Consider the following 20577-nt stretch of genomic DNA (forward strand, 5'->3'; position numbering starts at 1 on the left):
GAAGGAATCAGAGAAAGAACTGGAAGAGCTTGAAGGGGCTCAAGACCCCAAAAGTACAACAATGCCAAGCAACCAGAGCTTCCAGGGACTAAGCCACTACCTAAAGACTATACATGGACTGACCCTGGACTCTGACCCCATAGGTAGCAATGAATATCCTAGTAAGAGCACCAGTGGAAGGGGAAGCCCTGGGTCCTGCTAAGACTGAACCCACAGTGAACTAGTCTATGGGGGGAGGGCGGCAATGGGGGGAGGGTTGGGAGGGGAACACCCATAAGGAAGGGGAGGGGGGAGGGGGATGTTTGCCCGGAAACCGGGAAAGGGAATAACACTCGAAATGTATATAAGAAATACTCAAGTTAATAAAAAAAAAAATAAAAAAATAAAAAAAAATAAAAATAAAAAAATAAAAAAAAAAAAAAAAAAAATACTCAAGTTAATAAAAAAAAAAAAAAAAAAAAAAAAAAAAAAAAAAAATAAATCTCCAAATAATGTTTGTATTGTAGAGAAAGGTGTTTTTGAGTATTATTCTTCATTTATATACCTATATAAACACATATACACAGAAGTATATATAGATACAAGAGTGAAATAAATTTTCGAATATATATGCTAATTGAAGCTTAATTTATAGACATAATTTAGTTCAGTGGTTAGCCTTATATATCTCTTCTCATATACTAACCTCTCTCTTTTACACTGAAGGCAAACTTCCAATTATAGAACCATTTGATTATTTATTTTTATTATTGATAGCAAATTGCATTTGGAGTTGAATGTTACTTTTTTCAAATCATTATTATAATTTCCTATTAAATAATCAGAAGAGCCATTGAATAATTTGCTTCAAACAATCAAATATGGTATGCCAATTAATTAACATAAATCCCTAATTTCAGGGTTTTTTTTTAAATTGAACTGTGAATAAAATAATAATGTCTTTTGAGTTTTATTTATCTGCTTTCAAATCTGTAGGGATAGTTACCAAAGCCATCTTTTCTTTTAAATTTAGTATGGACTGAATTTGTTTTTAAAAGAAATACTAAATGCGACATAATGACATCGTTCCTGAAATCGTACATATCAAGGCTAATCTATTCACAAGAAAGACAGATATAGAAAGACTGAGTAGCCAAATTTAAAATAAACAGACGCATGGTTGATGCTATTTAGTTTATTTATCTTGTCCTCCTAACCATAGGGGGAAAAACTTTTTAATTTGATTTGTAGTTTTCTTTATACTTTTTTTGGCCATTAATTTTATTTTGATATGTCTTTAAATCTTAGCTCTTAAAGCTTAAATGCTTTCTTCAAAATTACATCATATATGGGATTATAATGCACCACGATATTTTCACAGACAATATTTTCAGGCTCCCCCCTGCTTCATCAAGCTTTTTCTCCTTTTTTATCCAATAACTCTGAATCATAATCTGCATTTCTAGCCTTAAGATTCTCAAACATTCCTAATGAGAAGAATGTAATACTGTTCACTGTGTCAGTGAATCTCGGAAGTGTTTATGAGGATTACGTGAGATTCAAACTGTTCTAAGAAATTTCAATTTGCCGAGGACTGTGTAGATAAAACAGTACACATATGAGCTCACAATCATGATAGAGCATTCTGAACCCCTGATATATGTAAAAGGCATAGCTCCCAGATCAACATTTATGACCTAACACCCACTCAAAATCACATAATCAAAATTAGTTATTACAAGCCCAGGTGTGCTGGTACAGGCTTTTATCTCAATACTCAGGGTAAACCAGCCAAGTAATTTCTAGGAGCTCAAGAAGAGGCTTTTTACACAGGGAGTTCCAAGCCAAGAACTCTACAGTGAAAACTCTCCAACAAAAGTTGTCCTAATACGTTGCTTTATTGATAAGCCATTATATTTTAAAGGGACAATTCACCAACCTCTACCAATTTCCACATTATAAAAAAAAGCACAATTTAAATCTTATTTGTAGCTTCTACATTTTTTTGTGTGTGAACACAAGGCATTTTTAGGTGATTCTAACAATAGATATACAAGATATTGGTAAGTAACCAAATACTTACAGATTATAAGTCACGCACTTACTTAAAGAAAATCACTACATATTAATTTATAATTAATTAAAGATGAATGGAATCCTGCATAATAATAACATGAATGATAAATTTTTACATTAAGTTTTCTTAGATATTTTAACTTGAAGGATATAGGACATAATATTTTTCCAACTTGTGCAATATTTTTATTTTATATGTGTCAGTGCTCAAACGTCAGCTCATATAAATATATTAAACAGCATGGAAGCAGTATGTTTCAGACAATTTTATATGTTTACATACAACATAAAAGGGTATTCATAGATTTTATAATCAACTGTACTTACAGCTTTATTTAAGATAAACGGTGAACAATTTAAATATAAAGCTGGATAGTAGCTTTTTTTCCTGTCTGTATGCCTTGTCTTTTAGACAAAACATGGATGGCATCCTATAAGGTGTGGAGCGTTAAAGCGAACCTAAGGAGCAGCACCAACATCTGTCAGCTTTTGCTGTTTGTTTCCTAGAAACAGCCTGCATGCCCTCATATCCCAGAGGGCATCCCAGCAGGCATGACTGTTTATGAACAGTTGGTACTTTATTCTGAGGTTATTCTCCAAGTTCAGAATTCTTATGAGAGGAGAAAAAGGGCTATGAAAACAGATGTTCAGTTGTATGTGGATAAAAAGTGAAAAGAAATGAAAATAAGGCAGGCATATGCATGCATCAAAAGAGATGTCTTCTAGAAGAAATGTCATTTTTGTTTATAAAAATTTTATTCAAATTTTCACATTAACATAATATCCCACATAACACTGTTCCAGCCAGGATGTGTCCTTATGGGAAATAGAATACTTTATTTCTATTTTTAAAAGTGTAAAGATTTATAGAATCTTAAGGAATAAATTTGTAGAGAGCGGCGCGGCAAAACAAAGATGGCGCCGACATCCAGCCTTGTCTGGATGTAAACGACTTACTGAGCATGTGCAGGCTTGTCCCCTTGCTAGGGCTCCCTCTAGTGGTGAACAGCGGTACTGCACATGTGCGGTTTATGCACCAGGTGTTAGTTGACCGTTAATATGCTAATGAGGTGATTCATTCTCCGCCAATCCCTGGAGGACAAGTAGTGGGGTGATCCAAGCCCCACCAATCCCTGAGAGATAATTAGCATACTGTTGTCTATATAAGCCGAGCGATATTGCTGCTCGGAGTCCCTGTTCAAGAGAGCTGTAGCACTAAGAGAGCTGTAACACTGAGAAGAGCTGTAACACTAAGAAGAGCTGTAACACAGTAAAGGCTTGCTCGCAAAAGAATCCTGTTGCCGAGCGTCGTTCTTACTGGCGGGACATTAGGCGCGCGACATAAATTGTTGGATTATGATTAAGTTAGTGAGACATTTGATAAGTTTATCAAATGAGGTTCAGTCTATTGCCATTGGTTGTATTATTAAATACAGATTCTCAAGGTCTGGTTGCCCCTCCATACAAGGAGTTTGTCATGTACAGGTGATGTAATGGAACCTTGCCTCCTTAATTTAAAGCTATTGGATAAATAAAAATGCCTACACCCTATAATTGGGCAGAAGAGAATTAGGTGGAGTTTCAGTTTCAGGCTTAATGTTTGGGGTCTGAGACAGGACAATGTGGGAGAAGAGGGAGACGATAGAGAGAGGAGAAGATGGCATGAGATAAGGGAGTGTGAGAACTGAGGATGAGGGTTTGCCAACTGGAGTAAGAGCAGCCCAGACGGAACTTTGCAAGTCATATCTTGGGGAAATTTACAGGAAAATACACAGAGGGTTAATAACTGCTCACCTCTAGTGCTATTTAAAACACACACACACACACACACACACACACACACACACACACACACACACAGCAAGAGCGAGAGAGTGAGAGCGAGAGAGAGCGAGAGAGCGAGAGAGCGAGAGAGCGAGAGAGCGAGAGAGCAAGAGAGCGAGAGAGAGAGAGAGAGAGAGAGAGAGAGAGAAAGAGAGAGTGTTTGTATCTTTTATCTGGGAACTGAATGATCAAAAGTGAAGTAGAAACCTCTGATTGAGATTAAATTTTTCCAAAAACGGATAGTCCTATCTTTTTATTAGTCATTTTATTAATTTACATTTTAAATGACATCCCCCTTCCCAGTTATCCCTCCACAAATCTCCCATCCCATCCCTCCTCTCCCTTCTCCCCTTCACCTCTATGTGGAGGCTCCTCCAAACACCCATTCCTGCCTCACTGCTCTGCATCCCCCTATACTGGGGCATCGAGCCTCCACCAGAACAAGGGCCACCCCTCCCACTGATGTCAGTTCAGATAGAGCTGTTCTTTGCTACATATAACCTGGAGACCTGACTCCCTCCTGTATACTCTTTGGATGGTCGTTTAAGTCCCTGGGAGCTGTGGGTGGTCCAGTTAGTTGATATTGTTCTTCCTATGGGGTCTCAATCCCACTCTTCAGCTATCAGTCTTTCCTTTAGCTCTGGCACTGGGGTCCTCAGGCTATGAGCATCTGCATCTGTATTAGGTCAGGTGCTAGCAGAGCCTCTCAGAGACAGTCATACCAGGCTCCTGACAGTATGCAGAGGGATCTTATCTTAATTGCAACAAGTTTTATTTGATAAACAAATAATAGTGGCTAGAATTATTGCTATATTTAACATTCCTTTGGTGTCTTTTAATGAAAATTCCAGGGTTAGCAAGAAGTTTCCTCCAAACACACTTAATCCTAAACTATGTTTGAAACACTTATCAGTGATTTTATATACATGACAACAATATTTCCGTTTTCTGACAAATTTAAAAGTGTTGCAAACTATACAATTTTGGATGTGTCTCTCTTTGTGGTATGATGAATGTGTATGTGCATGTCTGCAAGTGTCCATTTGAATATGTGTACGTACATGTGTAAGAGTCCATGTATGCATGAGTTGACCCATCTTGAATGTCATTTTTCCTTGAATGCCATCTTTTTCAGAGCCTCTCAATTAAACTAAAATATTACTATATTTTCTTTTTTGTGTTTTACCTAAAAAGTTTGTAATAAGTAGCTGTTTTGGCAAACAGACTGTGTTTTGTATCTCCTATGCCACTTATCAGTTTTCTGTTTTCAATATCTATCAAATAAAAAAAAAAGTAAACTAAATATTTTACCTGTGGTTTCTTGATTTTACTGCTACCAAAATCATGAAATATACATTGGTTTCAATTCAGTCTACCCTCTGCTTTTTCCTCTTATTTTTCCTTGTTAGAATAGATGATCACTTTTTAACAATTTTTTTAAATTTGATTTAATTTTAAATTTTTCTTTACTAGACTTTAATCTTCTTTTACAGTCCAGTTATCGCCCTCTCAGCTCATCATCTAACAGTTCCTCATCTCATCCCTTGTCTCCTATGTCCAAGAAGACGTCCTCCAACCCCTCCAGACCTCTCCCCTCCCTGGCTCCTTAAGGATCTGAAGTGTTAGGTTCTGTTTCTCTCACCAAAACCAGACCAGGCAGTACTCTGCTGCAGAAGTGTCAGTGGCCTTATAACAGCTCATGTATGCTGCCTAGTTGGTGGCTTGGTGTCTGTGAGATCACGGGGGTTCAGGTTAGTTAAGACTGATGGTCTTCCTATGGGGTTGCCCTCTTTCTCAACTTCTTCAGCTTTTCCTAATTCAACCACAGGGTCCTGGGCTTCTGTCCATTGGTTGGGTGTAAACATTTGCATCTGTCTCTTTCAGCTGCTTGCTGGGTCTCTCAGAAGGCCTCCATGTAGGCTCCTGTCTCTTAAGTACACCATAGAATCAGTAGCAGTTTAAGGTCTCGATGTCTTCCCTTGATCTAGGTCCCAATTTGGGCTGGTCACTGGACCCCCTTCCCCCTCAGTATATTCTCCATTTTTGTCTCTGCAGTTGTTTTAGACAGGGATAATTTTGGGTCAGAGTTGACTGTGGGATAATAATCCCATCCCTCCATTTGATGCCCTGTCTTTCTACTGGAGGCTGACTACAAATTCCCTCTCTCCACTGTTGGGCATTTCATCAAAGGTCCCTCCCTCTGAGACCTTAATATCTCTCACTTCTCCATTTCTAGTAAATTCTAGAGGGTCACCTGACCTCCTACAGGGCTTCACTCCGGATTCTGCCTCCCATCCAAATACCTGAACCTGTTTTTTTTTTTTTAATTTTTTTTAATCTTTATTAACTTGAGTATTTATTTACATTTAGATTGTTATTCCCCTTCCCGGTTTCCAGGCCAACATCCCCATAACCCCTCCTACTCCCCTTCTATATGGGTGTTCCCCTCTCCATCCTCCCCCCATTACCGCCCTCCCCCCAACAATCATGTTCACTGGGGGTTCAGTCTTGGCAGGACCAAGGGCTTCCCCTTCATAGGTAGACTATTCATTGCTACCTATGCAGTTGGAGCCCAGGGTAATGGCTCAGTCCCTGGAAGTTCTGGTTACTTGGCATTGTTGTTCATATGGGCTCTCAAGCCCCTTCAAGCTCTTCTAGTCCTTTCTCTGATTCCTTCAACGGGGGTCCCGTTCTCAGTTCAGTGGTTTTTGCTGGCATTCACCTATGCATTTGCTTTATTCTGGCTGTGTCTCTGAGGAGAAATCTACATCTGGTTCCTGTCAGCCTGCACTTCTTTGCTTCATCCATATTATCTAATTGGGTGGCTGTATATGCATGGGCCACATGTGGGGCAGGCTCTGAATTGGTGTTCCTTCTGCCTCTCTTTTAAACTTTGCCTCCCTATTCCCTGCCAAGGGTATTCTTGTTTCCCTTTTAAAGAAGGAGTGAAACATTTGCATTTTGGTCATCCTTCTTGAGTTTCATGTGTTCTGTGCATCTAGGGTAATACAAACATTTGGGCTAATAGCCACTTATCAATTAGTGCATACCATGTGTGTTTTTCTGTGATTGGGTTACCTCACTCAGGATGATATTTTCCAGTTCCATCCATTGGCTTATGAATTTCATAAAGTCATTGTTTTTGATAGCTGAGTAATATTCCATTGTGCAGATGTACCACATTTTCTGTATCCATTCCTCTGTTGAAGGCCATCTGGGTTCTTTCTAGCTTCTGGCTATTATAAATAAGGCTACTGTGAACATAGTGGAGCACGTGTCTTTGTTATATGTTGGGGCATCTTTTGGGTATATGCCCAAGAGAGGTATAGCTGGGTCCTCAGGTAGTGCAATGTCCAATTTTCTGAGGAACCTCCAGACTGATTTCAGAATGGTTGTGCCAGTCTGCATTCCCACCAACAATGGAGGAGTGTTCATCTTTCTCCACATCCTCGCCAGCATCTGCTGTCACCTGAGTTTTTGATCTTAGCCATTCTCACTGGTGTGAGGTGAAATCTCAGGGTTGTTTTGATTTGCATTTCCCTTATTACTAAAGATGTTGAACATTACACCTGAACATGTTTAACTTTCCCTTTCCCTGTCCCCTCTTGCACTCTGGTTCCTCCCTCCCTTTGCCACCTATGATTGCATTCTTCTTCCTCCCAAGTGGGATTGAGGTATCCTTACTTGGTCCCTTCAGCTTGTTAACTTCGAGTTTTGTGGATTGTATGTTGAGAATTCTGTAGTTTTTGGCTAATAACCACTTATTAGTGAAAACATACCATGAATTTTGGGTCCGACTTCACCTGACTCAGGATGATATATTCTAGTTCCAGACATTTGCTTGCAAAACGCAGGATGTACTCATTCTTAATAGCTGTATATTATTCTATTGTACAAATGAATCACATTTTATGTATCCATTCTTCCATTGTGTAGCATCTGGGTTGTTTCCAGCTTCCGGCTCTCACAAAAAAGGCCTCTATAAGCATAGTGAGACATTGTGGCATGGTGGGGCATCTTTGAGTATATGACCAAGAGTGGTATAGATGGGTCTTCAGGTAGATCTATTTCCAATTTTCTAAGAACTGCCAGACTGATTTCCAGGGTGGTTGTACAAGTTTTCAATCCCACCAGGAATAGTAGAGTGTTCTTCTTTCTCCACATCCTTGCCAACATGTGCTGTTGTCTGGTTGGTATAAGGTGGAATCTCAGGGTCATTTTGATTTGCATTTTCCTGATCACTAATGACTTTGAACATTTCTTTAAGTACTTCTCAGCCATTTGAGATTCCTCTGTTGTAAATTTTCTGTTTAGATTGTTTTGATTGTTTTTTTTTCTTGACTTTCTTTTGAGACCGCTTCTTAGTTTCTTGAGTTCTTTATATATTCCAGATATTATCCCTCTATCAGAGGTAGAGTTAGTGAAGATGTTTTTCCAGTCGGTAGATTGCTAATTTGTCTTTATTGAAACTTTTTAGTTTCATGAGTTTCCATATAGAGACTGAGCCATTGGAGTTCTGTTTAGGAAACTCCTCACTGTCCCCAATACCCACTAGTTTAAGGCTCCTTTTCACTTTATCCTCTATTAGATTGAGTGTGTCTGGCTTTATGTGGAGGTCTTTGATACACTTGAACTTGAACTTTGTGCAAGGTGACAAATATGGATCTATTTTCAATTTTTTAACATATTGAAAACCAATACTATTTATTGAAAATGCTTTCTTCCTTCCATTGTATATTTTTGGCTTCTTTGTCAAAGATCAAGTGTCCATACGTGTGTGGTTTTATTTCTGGGTCATCAATTCTATTCCATTTATCAACATGTTTGTCTCTGTACAAATATCATGCAGTTTTTATCACTATTACTCTGTAATACAGTTTGAGGTCACGGGTGGTTTTTACCTAAGAATTGTTTTCACCATCCTGGGACTTTTGTTTTTCCATATGAAATTGAGAATTCTTCTTTCTATGTATTTGAAGAATTTTGCAGTAATTTTGATGGGGATTGCACTAATCCATAGGTTGCTTTCAGTAGGATGGCCCTTTTTACTGTTAATTCTACCAATCAATGAGCATGGGTAGTCTCGATTTTCAGAGTTCTTCTTTGATTTCTTTTTGGAGCCATGAGGTCCATGTCATACAAATATTTCCATTGTTTGCTTAGATCTACCCTAAGGTATTTTATATTATTTGTGACTATTTTGAAGGATGTTGTTTCTCTAATTTTCTCAGCCCACTTATCATTTGTATAAAGGAAGATCACTGATATATTTGTGTTAATTTTATATCCAGATACTTTGTTGAAGTTGTTTATCAGCTGTAGAAGTTCTCTGCTAGTGTAAGTAAGCATGTGTCATGGCAGAGCCTTCTGAAGTAAACCCAACTAGAACTGTCTGTGTGGTATAAGTCCAGCAGAGCCATGACAGCAAGACATGTGTGAGATAAAATGCAGGAGAATCACAATGAACCACTGCATGCAGAACAGAAGACCTGGTAATCCTAAGCATATTTTTATGAGCCTTTCATATGTGTTGTCTACCTTTCATTCTGAAATTGAAGTGTAACTTATTTAGGACTACTGTTATATTTTGAATGCATGAACATCTTTTGATTGTATAGGCTTACATCTGGCAATGATTTGTCTCTGAGCAAATCTTCAACTATTCAATTTGGACTTATCTTAAAACTTCGTATGTTTGGTTGATGCAAAAATGAAATGTTATTTAAATTTAACGGTATTTTTTATAAGTTGCCTTGTGACTCTCTTTGTGAGTAGCTAATTGTTGCAAAAGTTCTATGACCTGCTGAGATGAAATTGTAATTTTAAATTTTGCAACATAGTGTTACTCCAGACTCTCTATATTTAGGTTTTTTTTCCACAAATAATCAGCAGGCAAAGGGAGATGGGAGAGGTGGTTTGTAGAGTGGAAACCAGGAAAGGAGATAACATTTGAAAAGTAAATATATAAAACAGACAATAAAAAAGTCAAAAAAGAAAGTTATAAAGAATACACATATAGTTTCAAAATGTGAAATCTTTATTTTTTATTTTATTATTATTTCTAAAAATTCCATCATGAAAAAAGAAATTGTAATATTGAAATACTTTATTATCAATATGTTGGGGTTAGTCTATAATTATAAATCTTAAACTGTTTAGCTTATTGGATTGTGTAGCCCTGTGCTTGGTGCCTATGTGTTTAGGATTATAATATACTGTTGTGGAATTTTATCTTTAATAAGTGTAAAGTGGTCCTTTTTATCAGTTTTGCTTAATTTTGGTTTAAAGTCTATTTGTCAGACATCAGGATGCCTATACCTTCTTGTTTCTTAGTTCTACTTTCTTGAATAATTTTTTGTAATTTTTCTTCACATTTGTCTATTGTTAGTCACAAGGCTTGCTTCTCGGAGGTACAAAAAGATTAATCCTATATTTTATTCCAGTCTGTTACTCTGTAGCTATTTATTAGAAAGTTGGGAATTAATATTGGGAGTTATTGTGGATCAATATATGTTGAATCCCATCTTTTTGTGTGTGTTTATAGAATTCTCTTGTTTCACTGTTCTAGAATTATTTATTTATTCTTTGTGCTCTCTTTGGCATGCTTAATCTTTTCTTTATTTATACCTAAATATTGCTTCCAATATCCACTGTAGAGATGGCATAGTTATCATAAACATTTTAAATCATTTTTAATCTTAGAAACTTTTCTTCCTTCTTCAATTATGACATAATTTGAGGAGGACAGAAGTCAGAGCATCTGATATTTCATAACTTTCAGAACATCAGCACATATTCTTATTTTCATAATCTACATTGAAAAGTTATCTATTATAGGAATTGACCTTTCTTCTTTCCATCTTTCAATATCTTTTGTTCTGTACATTTAGTCCTTTGTATAAAAAGTCTATTAATTATCCAAGAAATCCTTGCCACCTCAAACAATAAATACAAAGAAATTCAGTCACACCATAGGGGAAAGTGGATACACTTTCTAGCAAAGTTTCTTAAACAACAGTTGAAGGACAATCACAGATGCTTTACTCTTAAGCATGTGTTTGATGCCTCTGGTATTTTGAGTCTATCTGCATTTTGATTCTTAAGGACCAGCACAAAAAGATGTCATAAACATAAAACAAAAATAAATTAATGTGTTAGATTACCAGCTATGCTTTTAACAGTGTGTATGCGAATATAAATCAAATTTCTATGTGACATAAGTATGTTTAATGTCTGTGATAATATATATATATACACACACACACACACACACACACACACACACACACACACACACACACACAATCAGATACAACAGTATCCATCCTATTTTTCCCAACATTCATGCGTTGGCAGAGAGATGGATGAGAAAGTCACTGTTGCTAGACCTAAGCTGATATAAAATTTTACAGTGAAATAAAATTTGGTGTTTCACGTTGCAAGAGTATTGAATTTGTTATGAGAGCATAAACTTCTAAACAATGAATTTATTCATGTTTTGCTCCATATGGAATTTTGGCAATGAATACTAATTTATGAATTTGTCAAAGCTTCATCTCACATATACATTCTGCTTACAAGTTCCACTAGGTACAATACAATATGCACAGGTACATTTATATCCATATATTTACTATATTAATATCGGTAACCTATGAGGTACACAAAATTAGAATACATAAAATACTCATATAATAGATGGTATTTTTTATTATACTATAATTTTTAGTATTTTTAATTTGAAGTTAAAAAACACTACTTTTTCAATTCCTCACTCTCAACACTTCCATATCCTACTTGCATTGTCTTAAATTCATATCCTCTAATTCTTTAAATGTTTTTTATTATACATATTCCCAAATATATGTATGCAGAATATATGTTTGTATGTGTGTAATTTTTATCATTATGATTCAGACTTACAAGTTGGTATTGAATAACCAACTGGGGACCTAGGAAAAACTATTTCTTTCTGCTCTCAGCATTCCTTAATTTTCTGTAGCTCTTTGCTAAGTTTTGAACTTCAATGTTTGCATGACTACTGGTGTTCACCTTGTTTAGTTGTTATTATGCAGCCTTGTTGATGGGACTACATGTACATAGCTTCTCTGATATTTCTAAGAGGTAAATCTGAAAACAAATTTCCAGTTCCTCTGGCTCAAACTGTCTGTCTATGACTTCTTGTGCTGTGGTTACTGAGTCTTAAGTGAAGGCATTGTACTATAGAAGTGTTGTATTATGTGTGGCTCTGCATCACACAATCAGTTGTTCTTTGTATTGATTTGTTATATTTTTCTATTATATTTTCTATGTTTTCAAAAGACCTTTTGTTGATGAAGGGTGGGATCTACACTTATATCTGAATATATATATATATATATATATATATATATATATATATATATATATATCTTAAGCTAGGATTGGCAAATGGGTAAAACAAACTCTGTGTGTATTGCTGGGAATGACTTTAAAAAATTTGATGCTTTCTTGATCTATCCATTTTCCTCCCATTTAATTATTTCCTTTTAACTTAGATAGGAGTATCATTTCATAGTATATATGTACTACATTTTTTATCCATATGTTGTTTTAAAAGTTTTTAAGTTGTTTTCATTTTCTAACTACTGTGCCTAGAGTAGCAATGGACTGTTTGAGCAGGTATCTGTGGAGTAAGGTGTTGAGTTTTATGGACATAGGCCCAGTGATATCTATCTATCATCTGGCAGATATATACTTGGTTTTAGAAGGTTCTCTAAAAGCCATGAATTTTCCTCTTAGCACTATTTTCATTGTGTCCCATAATTTTGGTATGTTGTGCCTTCATTTTCATTAAATTCTTTAAAGACTTTAATTTCTTCCTTGACCACATTATCACTGAGTGGAACATTTTAAGCTTCCATATACATGTGGGCTTACTGGCTTTTTGTTGTTATTGAAGACCAACCTTAGTCCTTGGTGAACTGATCAGATATAGGGAGTTATTTCATTCTTCTTGTATCTCTTGAGGCCTGTTTGGTGACTGACTATATGGTCAGTTTTTGAGAAGGTACCATGAAGTGTTGAGAAGAAGGTATAGTCATTTGTTTTAGGATGAAATGTTCTATAGATATCTGTTAAACCCATTTGGTTCATAACTTCTTCAGGTTTCACTTTAACACTTTAGTTTCTGCTTCCATGATCTGTCCATTGATGAGAGTGGGATGTTGAAGTCTCCTACTATTATTGTGTGAGGTGTCATGTGTTCTTCGAGATTTAGTAAAGTTTCTTTAACAAATGTGAGTACCCTTGAATTTGAAGCATAGATGATCAGAATAGTTCTCAAAGTCTTTGCCAGTGCAATTAGACAACAAAAGGAGGTCAAAGTGATATAAATTAGAAAGGAAGACATCAAGTATTACTATTTGCAGATGATATGATAGTACACTTAAGTGACCCCAAAAATTTCCACTAGAGAATTTCTACAGCTGATTAACAATTTCAGAAATGGGTGGATATAAAATTAACTTAAAAAATCAGTAGCCTTTCTCTACTCAAAGGATAAACGAGCTGAGAAAGAAATTAGGGAAATGACACCCTTCAAAATAATCACAAATAATATAAAATATCTTTGTATGATTCTAACCAAGCAAGTGAAAGATTTGTATGACAAGAACTTCAAGTTTCTGAAGAATGAAATCAAAGAATGTCTCAGAAGTTCAAAAGATCTCCCATACTCATAGATTGGCAGAATTAAGATAGTAAAAATGGCCATCTTGCTGAAAGCAATCTACAGATTCAATGCAATCTTCATCAAAATTCTAATTCAATTTTTCATAGACTTAGAAAGAACAATTTACAAATTCATTTTGAATAACAAAAAAAAGTATAGCCAAAAGTATTGTCAACAACAAAATAATTTTAGGGGAATCACTATCCCTAACTTCAAGCTGTATTACAAAGAAATAGTAATAAAAACAGTATGGTCTGGATACAGAGATAGGCCAGCAGATGAATGAAATAGAATTGAAGACCCAGAAATGAACCTACATACCTATATTCACTTGGTCTTTGACAAAGGATCTAAAACCATCCAGAGAAAAAAGGACAGCATTTTGAACCACAGCTCTCAGGGACTAAACCACTACCCAAAGACTATAAATGGACTGACCCATGGCTTCAACTGCATATGAAGCAGAGCATGACTTTGTTGGGCACCAATGGAAGGAGAAGTCCTTGGTTCTGCCAAGGTGGGGCCCTTAATGTAGGGGAATGTCGGGTCCTGGGGCAGGAAGGGGGATGGATGCGGAGGGGAACACACTTATAAAGAAGGGAAGGGGGATCGGATAGGGGCTTATGTCTGAGAAACTGGGAAAAGGAATAATATTTGAAATGTAAATGAAAATATATTCAATTAAAAAATAAAAAAGAGGGTGGTTCATTTTGTATGTATTTATTGAGCAATCATATTTGTTTCTGATTTATTTAGAAAATATTGTACATTTTATTCATGAATGATTTTAAATAATCTGCCCCATAATATTATACCATATGATAACTACTTTATTGTTGAATTAATAATTTTTATTAATTCATTAATATTTTTATATTATTAATATGAATGTAAACTTTTTACCCCTTTGCTGAACAGAGAATTTTATCATGGTCTTATTTTTGTTATTGCTGGAATATGACATCATTTTACAAAATGAATTAATTTTATTTTTAATAAAAGTATACATGAAGAAGGGTTATGTGCCTGCATAAATGTAGGTCTTCATGGGGCTCCAATACAATTCCAATGGAGATGGAATTCCAGAGCTTTGTAAGACCCTTAGCATAGCTACTAGGAACTCACCATGGATCTTTTGAAAGAATAGAAATCACATAACTGAGGGACCATCTTTCTAGTCCTTGAATGTTACTGTTCAATGGCTTGAAACGGGCAAACTGCTATAATCTAATTTTCAAATATGTCCCAAAAGTTTGTGTATCCTACCTTTTGGTCTCAGGTTGATAACATTGTTTCAGACAATGGTGGAACCATTAGGAGGTAGAGTCTTCATGGAGGAAATAAGTTACCTGTATGTATATTGAAGCTCTCAATCCTGGTCCTAGTGATTGTTCACTCTTTCATTCTTACATGTAGATTACATGTGATCATGCAGCACCAGTTTCTACAACCACAGATTTCCTGTGTGCTGGAATGTATTTCCAGTCATGGTGGACCTCATCATTCTGGAACATTAAGCAAAAACAAATCTCTTCAACTTGAAGTTGATTTTTATTTCAGGACATTTTAACACAAGAGCTATTAAGTAGGTAACACAACAGCAAGGAGGTAGATAAAATTGAGAAAATATGATCATTTTACAAACATTGATAAAAGTTCATCAATCTTTCCTTACAAACACAGTAAAAGATGACCATGACATCAGTTATGATTGGCATTATATTTATCTGGAACATACTAAATATTGTTTCATCTTCCCTCAATGTCTTCAAACAATTCAGTTTTCTGAAACTTTTAGAGCATGCTGTTGGAAATAAAGTGGAAATCCACCTTGGACCCTGTGGTAGGTGATTGACACTAAAGTACATTCACGCGTCGCAAGATGGAGGCCAAAAGAAATAGTAAAGTTGTCTGGGTCAAGTGAAAGTGGTAAAGCAAAGTTCTTAAGAAGATAAACTGACCTATGAAAAGTGATTGTCCTGAGTCTTGGATCACTGTGACTTTTATTAAAGTTTGAAGAATCAAGGTGTGGTGACCTAATGAGCATGAAAATCAGGCAAGTGAACCATATTTTAAGGCTTTGCCTTGTTCATTTGGGTAGAAAAGAGTTCCAGAAGGGAAAGTCTTAATGCTGGGCTGAGTGCTATGTACATGTGCATGTATAGGAGTGCCACTTGACCATAGTAGAACTTTGAATAATTTTACGAGGTGTTGCCACCAATTATTTGTACCTGATGACATAATATGGTATACATAAAGCCCAAGGATTAGGATGAGTTTTAGATATGGCCTCAGGAATGACACATACTGATAGTTATATTGCTGGCTTTTGGTTTACTCATTCCAGCCTTTAAGGCCAAGAGTATATAACAACATGTTATTGTTTTGGGTTAGCTTTTAAATTTTATAGTCCATTTAGAACTGCTTGGGGTCTTCTCTTTATCTAATGAAAGGTCAATACTGGCTTGTTTATCTTTCAAATTTGAGAGTACTTACAAGCTGCTTGGGGACATTTCTCAGGGTTTAATGCAAAAGGCTGCACTTGAAATTCTGCCAATTCTTTAAAAGCACCTGGAACTCTGTCTCTTCCCTAACTTCCTAACTCTAGCCTATGCTATGAGTTCTAACATTCAGTTTAACTGGAAATTTTCATTTGCACCTGTGCTCCTGAAATTGTGTAGTGAAATCTTTATCAGTAGTACATTTCACTGCCAATGTTAAAAGACTTAATTTTATTAACTTCTTTCTAATTAACAATTTATTTCTTTTAGTGTTCTGCATATTCTTGTTTCTTTAAATTTTGTGTGATCTTGTATGTCCAGTTTTACAGGGTATCATAATTTTCTAATTCTTTGCATTAAACTGTTTAAAGATAACATTGTCACAGTAACTTATTAAGTGCTGCTATTGAAATATATTTTAAAATCTGAATTTGATTACTTAGTAATCAATAAGAGGTATTGCTCTTGCAGAGAACTGAAGAGGGTTTCCAATGCAAACTCCAGACAGCTCAAAATTACCTGGAACTTGATCCCCAAGAGATCTGTCTCTGAGCTTCATAGGCATCACGTATATCTACAAACAAACACAAACTATAATTAAAATCAAAACACTTAAAACCTGATTTGGATTGTTTCCCAGTTAACTTTATCAATGTGTATAAATGTTTGACATTTTACATTTCATATTTTATGTGTATGAGTGTTTTGCCTGAATAGATATTTATGTGAACCACATTAATAACTGTTTTCCCTGGGGCCTAGAAGAGAGCATTGGAAAGTTGTGTGTTCTTGTGAACTGAAACAGCTCTTAACCCTGAACCATCACACCAACGCCTTGATAATGTATTTGTATGAGAATGTGTCTGGATTAAAACAAAACAAAACAAAACAAAACAAAAAACCCCATTTAATCTTATTCCTTAGAATTCTCTACTGTTTTGTTTGCCAGATGTTAAAAAAAGTTTCTAATATTTCAAATTTTTGCATTGGATCTGTCTTCTCACTCTTTTATTATTTTGCGCTTTGTTTGATTATACCATTTCTTTAATAAAAACTTCACCTATTTCTTCAAAGCTCTGGTAGCAGCCTAATACTTATATTTCTTACTTCATACAACTATTTTACATCTCTTAAAATATTATATCAATGTAGGAAGACAACTATTTTCCAATTACCATGCTTTCAATGGCATACCATTTCCAATTTTCAGTTAGGCATGACCTTAAGGATACACACCTTGCATTTCCTATAGGTAGCTTAATCCTAAATGTGTGTATGGAAGAGTTCAAGTCTAGTCCATAGTTTTATTCTTTCTCCTGACATGAACCGGAAAGGAAAAAGTGAAGCTTGGGAAATTTCGGCACTTTTTAAATGTCAACCTTAGGCAAAAATTAAGGAAGTAATAACCAGGTTTGGATAAAGCATTCCTTAGAAACAGAGAGAGAAAAACCACCATGGGTTACATAGTGTCAGTGTATACAACCGTTTAGAGGACTTTGATAATGTTACCATTGAATTAGATGGAAGAACATTTATCTAAAGATGGCAATGAGATTATTAAAGTGGTAGAATCCCCGTCAGTGTAGTGATTGAAGAAGGATGGGTAAATCTTGCCTGAGAATGTTACATAGCTTACCTGTGCAACTTCCTATCCTGCGCATTGTGTTGGGATTGTCATTGCAGTCTTTACAGTCTTTATGTACTGCTCCCCAAATTACCCACGATCTTGCTATAGAACTTCCTTCCGTATCTTAATTCAGTTTTGAAAATTGGACACATTTAATTTATAAATAAAAAAGAAAGGAAGGAATAAACAGTTTTATAAATATTAGAAAACTACCACCACCATGACCAAATAAAAAAGGACAGAATTGCAGAACTAGATAACTACCAATTATCATGTCCCTACAAATAAAGAAGTACAGCAGCCAGTGTGGTAGCTCAGGAATTTCCAAACTCACAAAATAATTGATATTCATAATACTCATGATGAATAAAAATAATTAAAAAACTGTTTAAAGAGCATGTCAAAAATAAGAACTTATCTGAATCAATTAGTTTAGAGGCTCCTTAAGTCAGAGGAAACATTGTAAACATAGAAAGGACCTAAAAGGACATTATCTGTATGAAATTCAATGTCTCGAGAATGTGTTTGGTAAAGTCAGTTGAATATCTGTAAGAAACATAAATCAGAAGAATGAGCAGCACTCCTTAAGTTCCTGCATTTCTTTGTGGTCCACCAAATTAGAAGCTGGCTATATCAGTGTTACATCTCTGAAAAAGAGATAGACATTCTACAAGGACTATTGAAACTGAATTGTGATGTTATTACTACCTAAAATGATATTGATGGTGACTACAGCTCAAAGTGTGGATGCCAATATGAGATTTGGCATTGAAAAGAGTCCACAGAATCCCAGTGCACATCAATTAATATTCTTCGAATAGCAAATAACTTCTTTAGGCAGGTTCTAAATATTTTTAAAATAAAATAAAACAAATAAGTTGAAGTGAGGATGACCTCACTTAGTTTCGTTGACTTAGATAATTCATCTGCTAATAGCAGTTCCATAATTCAATTTTCCATTGTGTAAATGTATCTTATTATTCTTTAGTTGACAGACACCTAAGTTGTTTCCAGTTTCTAGTTATTAGGAATAAAGCTGTTATGAACATAGTTGAAAAAGTGTTCTTTTATCTAATGTTTTATACATTCCATGCAAGAATCATATATTTACTTCATTTCTACCCCTCCCTCTATCAATGAGTATCCTATGCTGTGACATCCTCTCATAGTATTCATCTTGATTTTAATTACTACTAAATTTTCTACTTTACTATCTATCTACCTACCCCTCTATCTATCTATCTATCTATCTATCTATCTATCTATCTATCTATCTATCTATCTATCTATCTATCTATCTATTGATATATATATATATACAATATGATATAATATCTATTATCTATCAATCATGTCTTTCTATCTATAGTCTATCTCATCTATCTATTTATCTATCATCTACATACCTAACGTGCTGAGTCTATTTGAGACTTTCTTGCATGTATATATCATGAGTACAAATACTACTTTTTTGTAGGCATATGTGCTTGGGGCTGACAACTAGAAATTGGATAATCTGTCAGGAAGTTTGATCCTTGAGAATGCTGATTCACCATTTCTCTCCAGCCATGAATTGTCTATAGTTGTTTATAAACATATGGGGCTCTGTTCAGGTACCTCCATAAACACAACATGCCAGCTAGTGCTGTCATTTTTCAGGTGTTACAATCCCTACATCCCGTCTTCCATAATGCTTCTGGAGCATTCGGTGTAGGAGTTATGCTGTACTCACTGGACTTGACCCCTGAATGCAAGTAATTCTCTGCATTTTGTTTGGTTGTGGTTATGTAATGGTCTTTGTCTATTAGAAAAGGAAACTTCTTTGATAAGTTGTGTTAATTATATTTATCAGAGGGTATATGAATAAGTATTTAGTGTGTTTTTAGAAAAATACAGGGTTGACCTATAATGAAAATCCTTAGAAACATTTTGTACAGCTGAATGCAATTTGCATATTATAACCTAAATAAAATTGCAAACAGTGAAAACAAGAACAACTGAAGTGTATATATAAAATAAAAAGGGCACTGAGGTCAACAGGTTGTTGAACTTATATTTTATAAATTTGTTGAGGACTAAATGTGCAAGCCAATTGTAAAGAATAAAATTCCCACATAGCTTAATCCTCTGGGGATATGCAGTATCAGACATGTTTACACAAACTTCAAGATTTTCAATAAATCTTAGTTATCTTCATAAGTGCTTACAGAGACATTCTCATTGAATTAAGTAATTTTTAAGAATTTCAGTGGACTAGAATATGAATTTAACTGTGCAGAGTGGCCCAGGATATACAAGATAGTAGGAAAATATAATCACCTTACCCAAACACAAAATCCATTTTGTCAGTGCCATCATCTCCATAAGAAATAAAGGTAAATTTTTAATTGTTAAGACAGAAAGAATTCTTGGTAAAGGCCACATTCCTAATGTGAATATCACATGCATGTCCTTATAGTCAGAAATAGGAATTTTATGGCTGCTAGTAAGTATCGTAGGTGAGAAAATGATGAAATTAGCATTGATTTACTTAAGTATAAAACACCCATGGATGAATCACATATCTAATGTGGGGCTCCGTTACCCTGCTTCAGCGCAAATTACTTCATGCCATTTGTGAGAACACCTGCCAGTTTTGAACAATGACATTATCAGCTATGTGCTTTTAAAAAAGCTTTCAAGTACCAGTTCTGAAAAGCTGCTCGTTCATTTGTCAATCATTTGACTCAGATTTACGTGCATTAAATGGTAGTGTATCTCCTCATTACAGAATTATCACAATTAGAAGGTATTAACTGAACTAAAATACATTTTCCACTTACATGAAAGTTGACCATATTTAGACACTTACTTTCATT

The 20577-nt window shown here is 35.3% G+C and overlaps 1 long non-coding RNA gene across 1 annotated transcript in view; it reads right to left on the minus strand.

Moving 5' to 3' along the window:
* LOC102551587 (uncharacterized) overlaps positions 1-20577 on the minus strand; it is a 51000-nt gene that overhangs the window by 22550 nt on the left and 7873 nt on the right. Inside the window, exons 3-4 of the long non-coding RNA XR_015633723.1 lie at positions 16612-16666; positions 14941-15096 (exon numbers count right to left, since the gene is read on the minus strand). This is a non-coding gene — a long non-coding RNA (uncharacterized LOC102551587). The remainder of the gene's footprint in view (positions 1-14940; positions 15097-16611; positions 16667-20577) is intronic.

The sequence above is a fragment of the Rattus norvegicus genome, chromosome 11 (assembly GCF_021556685.1).
Source record: "Rattus norvegicus strain SHRSP/BbbUtx chromosome 11, alternate assembly SHRSP_T2T, whole genome shotgun sequence".
Taxonomy (NCBI): Eukaryota; Metazoa; Chordata; class Mammalia; order Rodentia; family Muridae; genus Rattus; species Rattus norvegicus.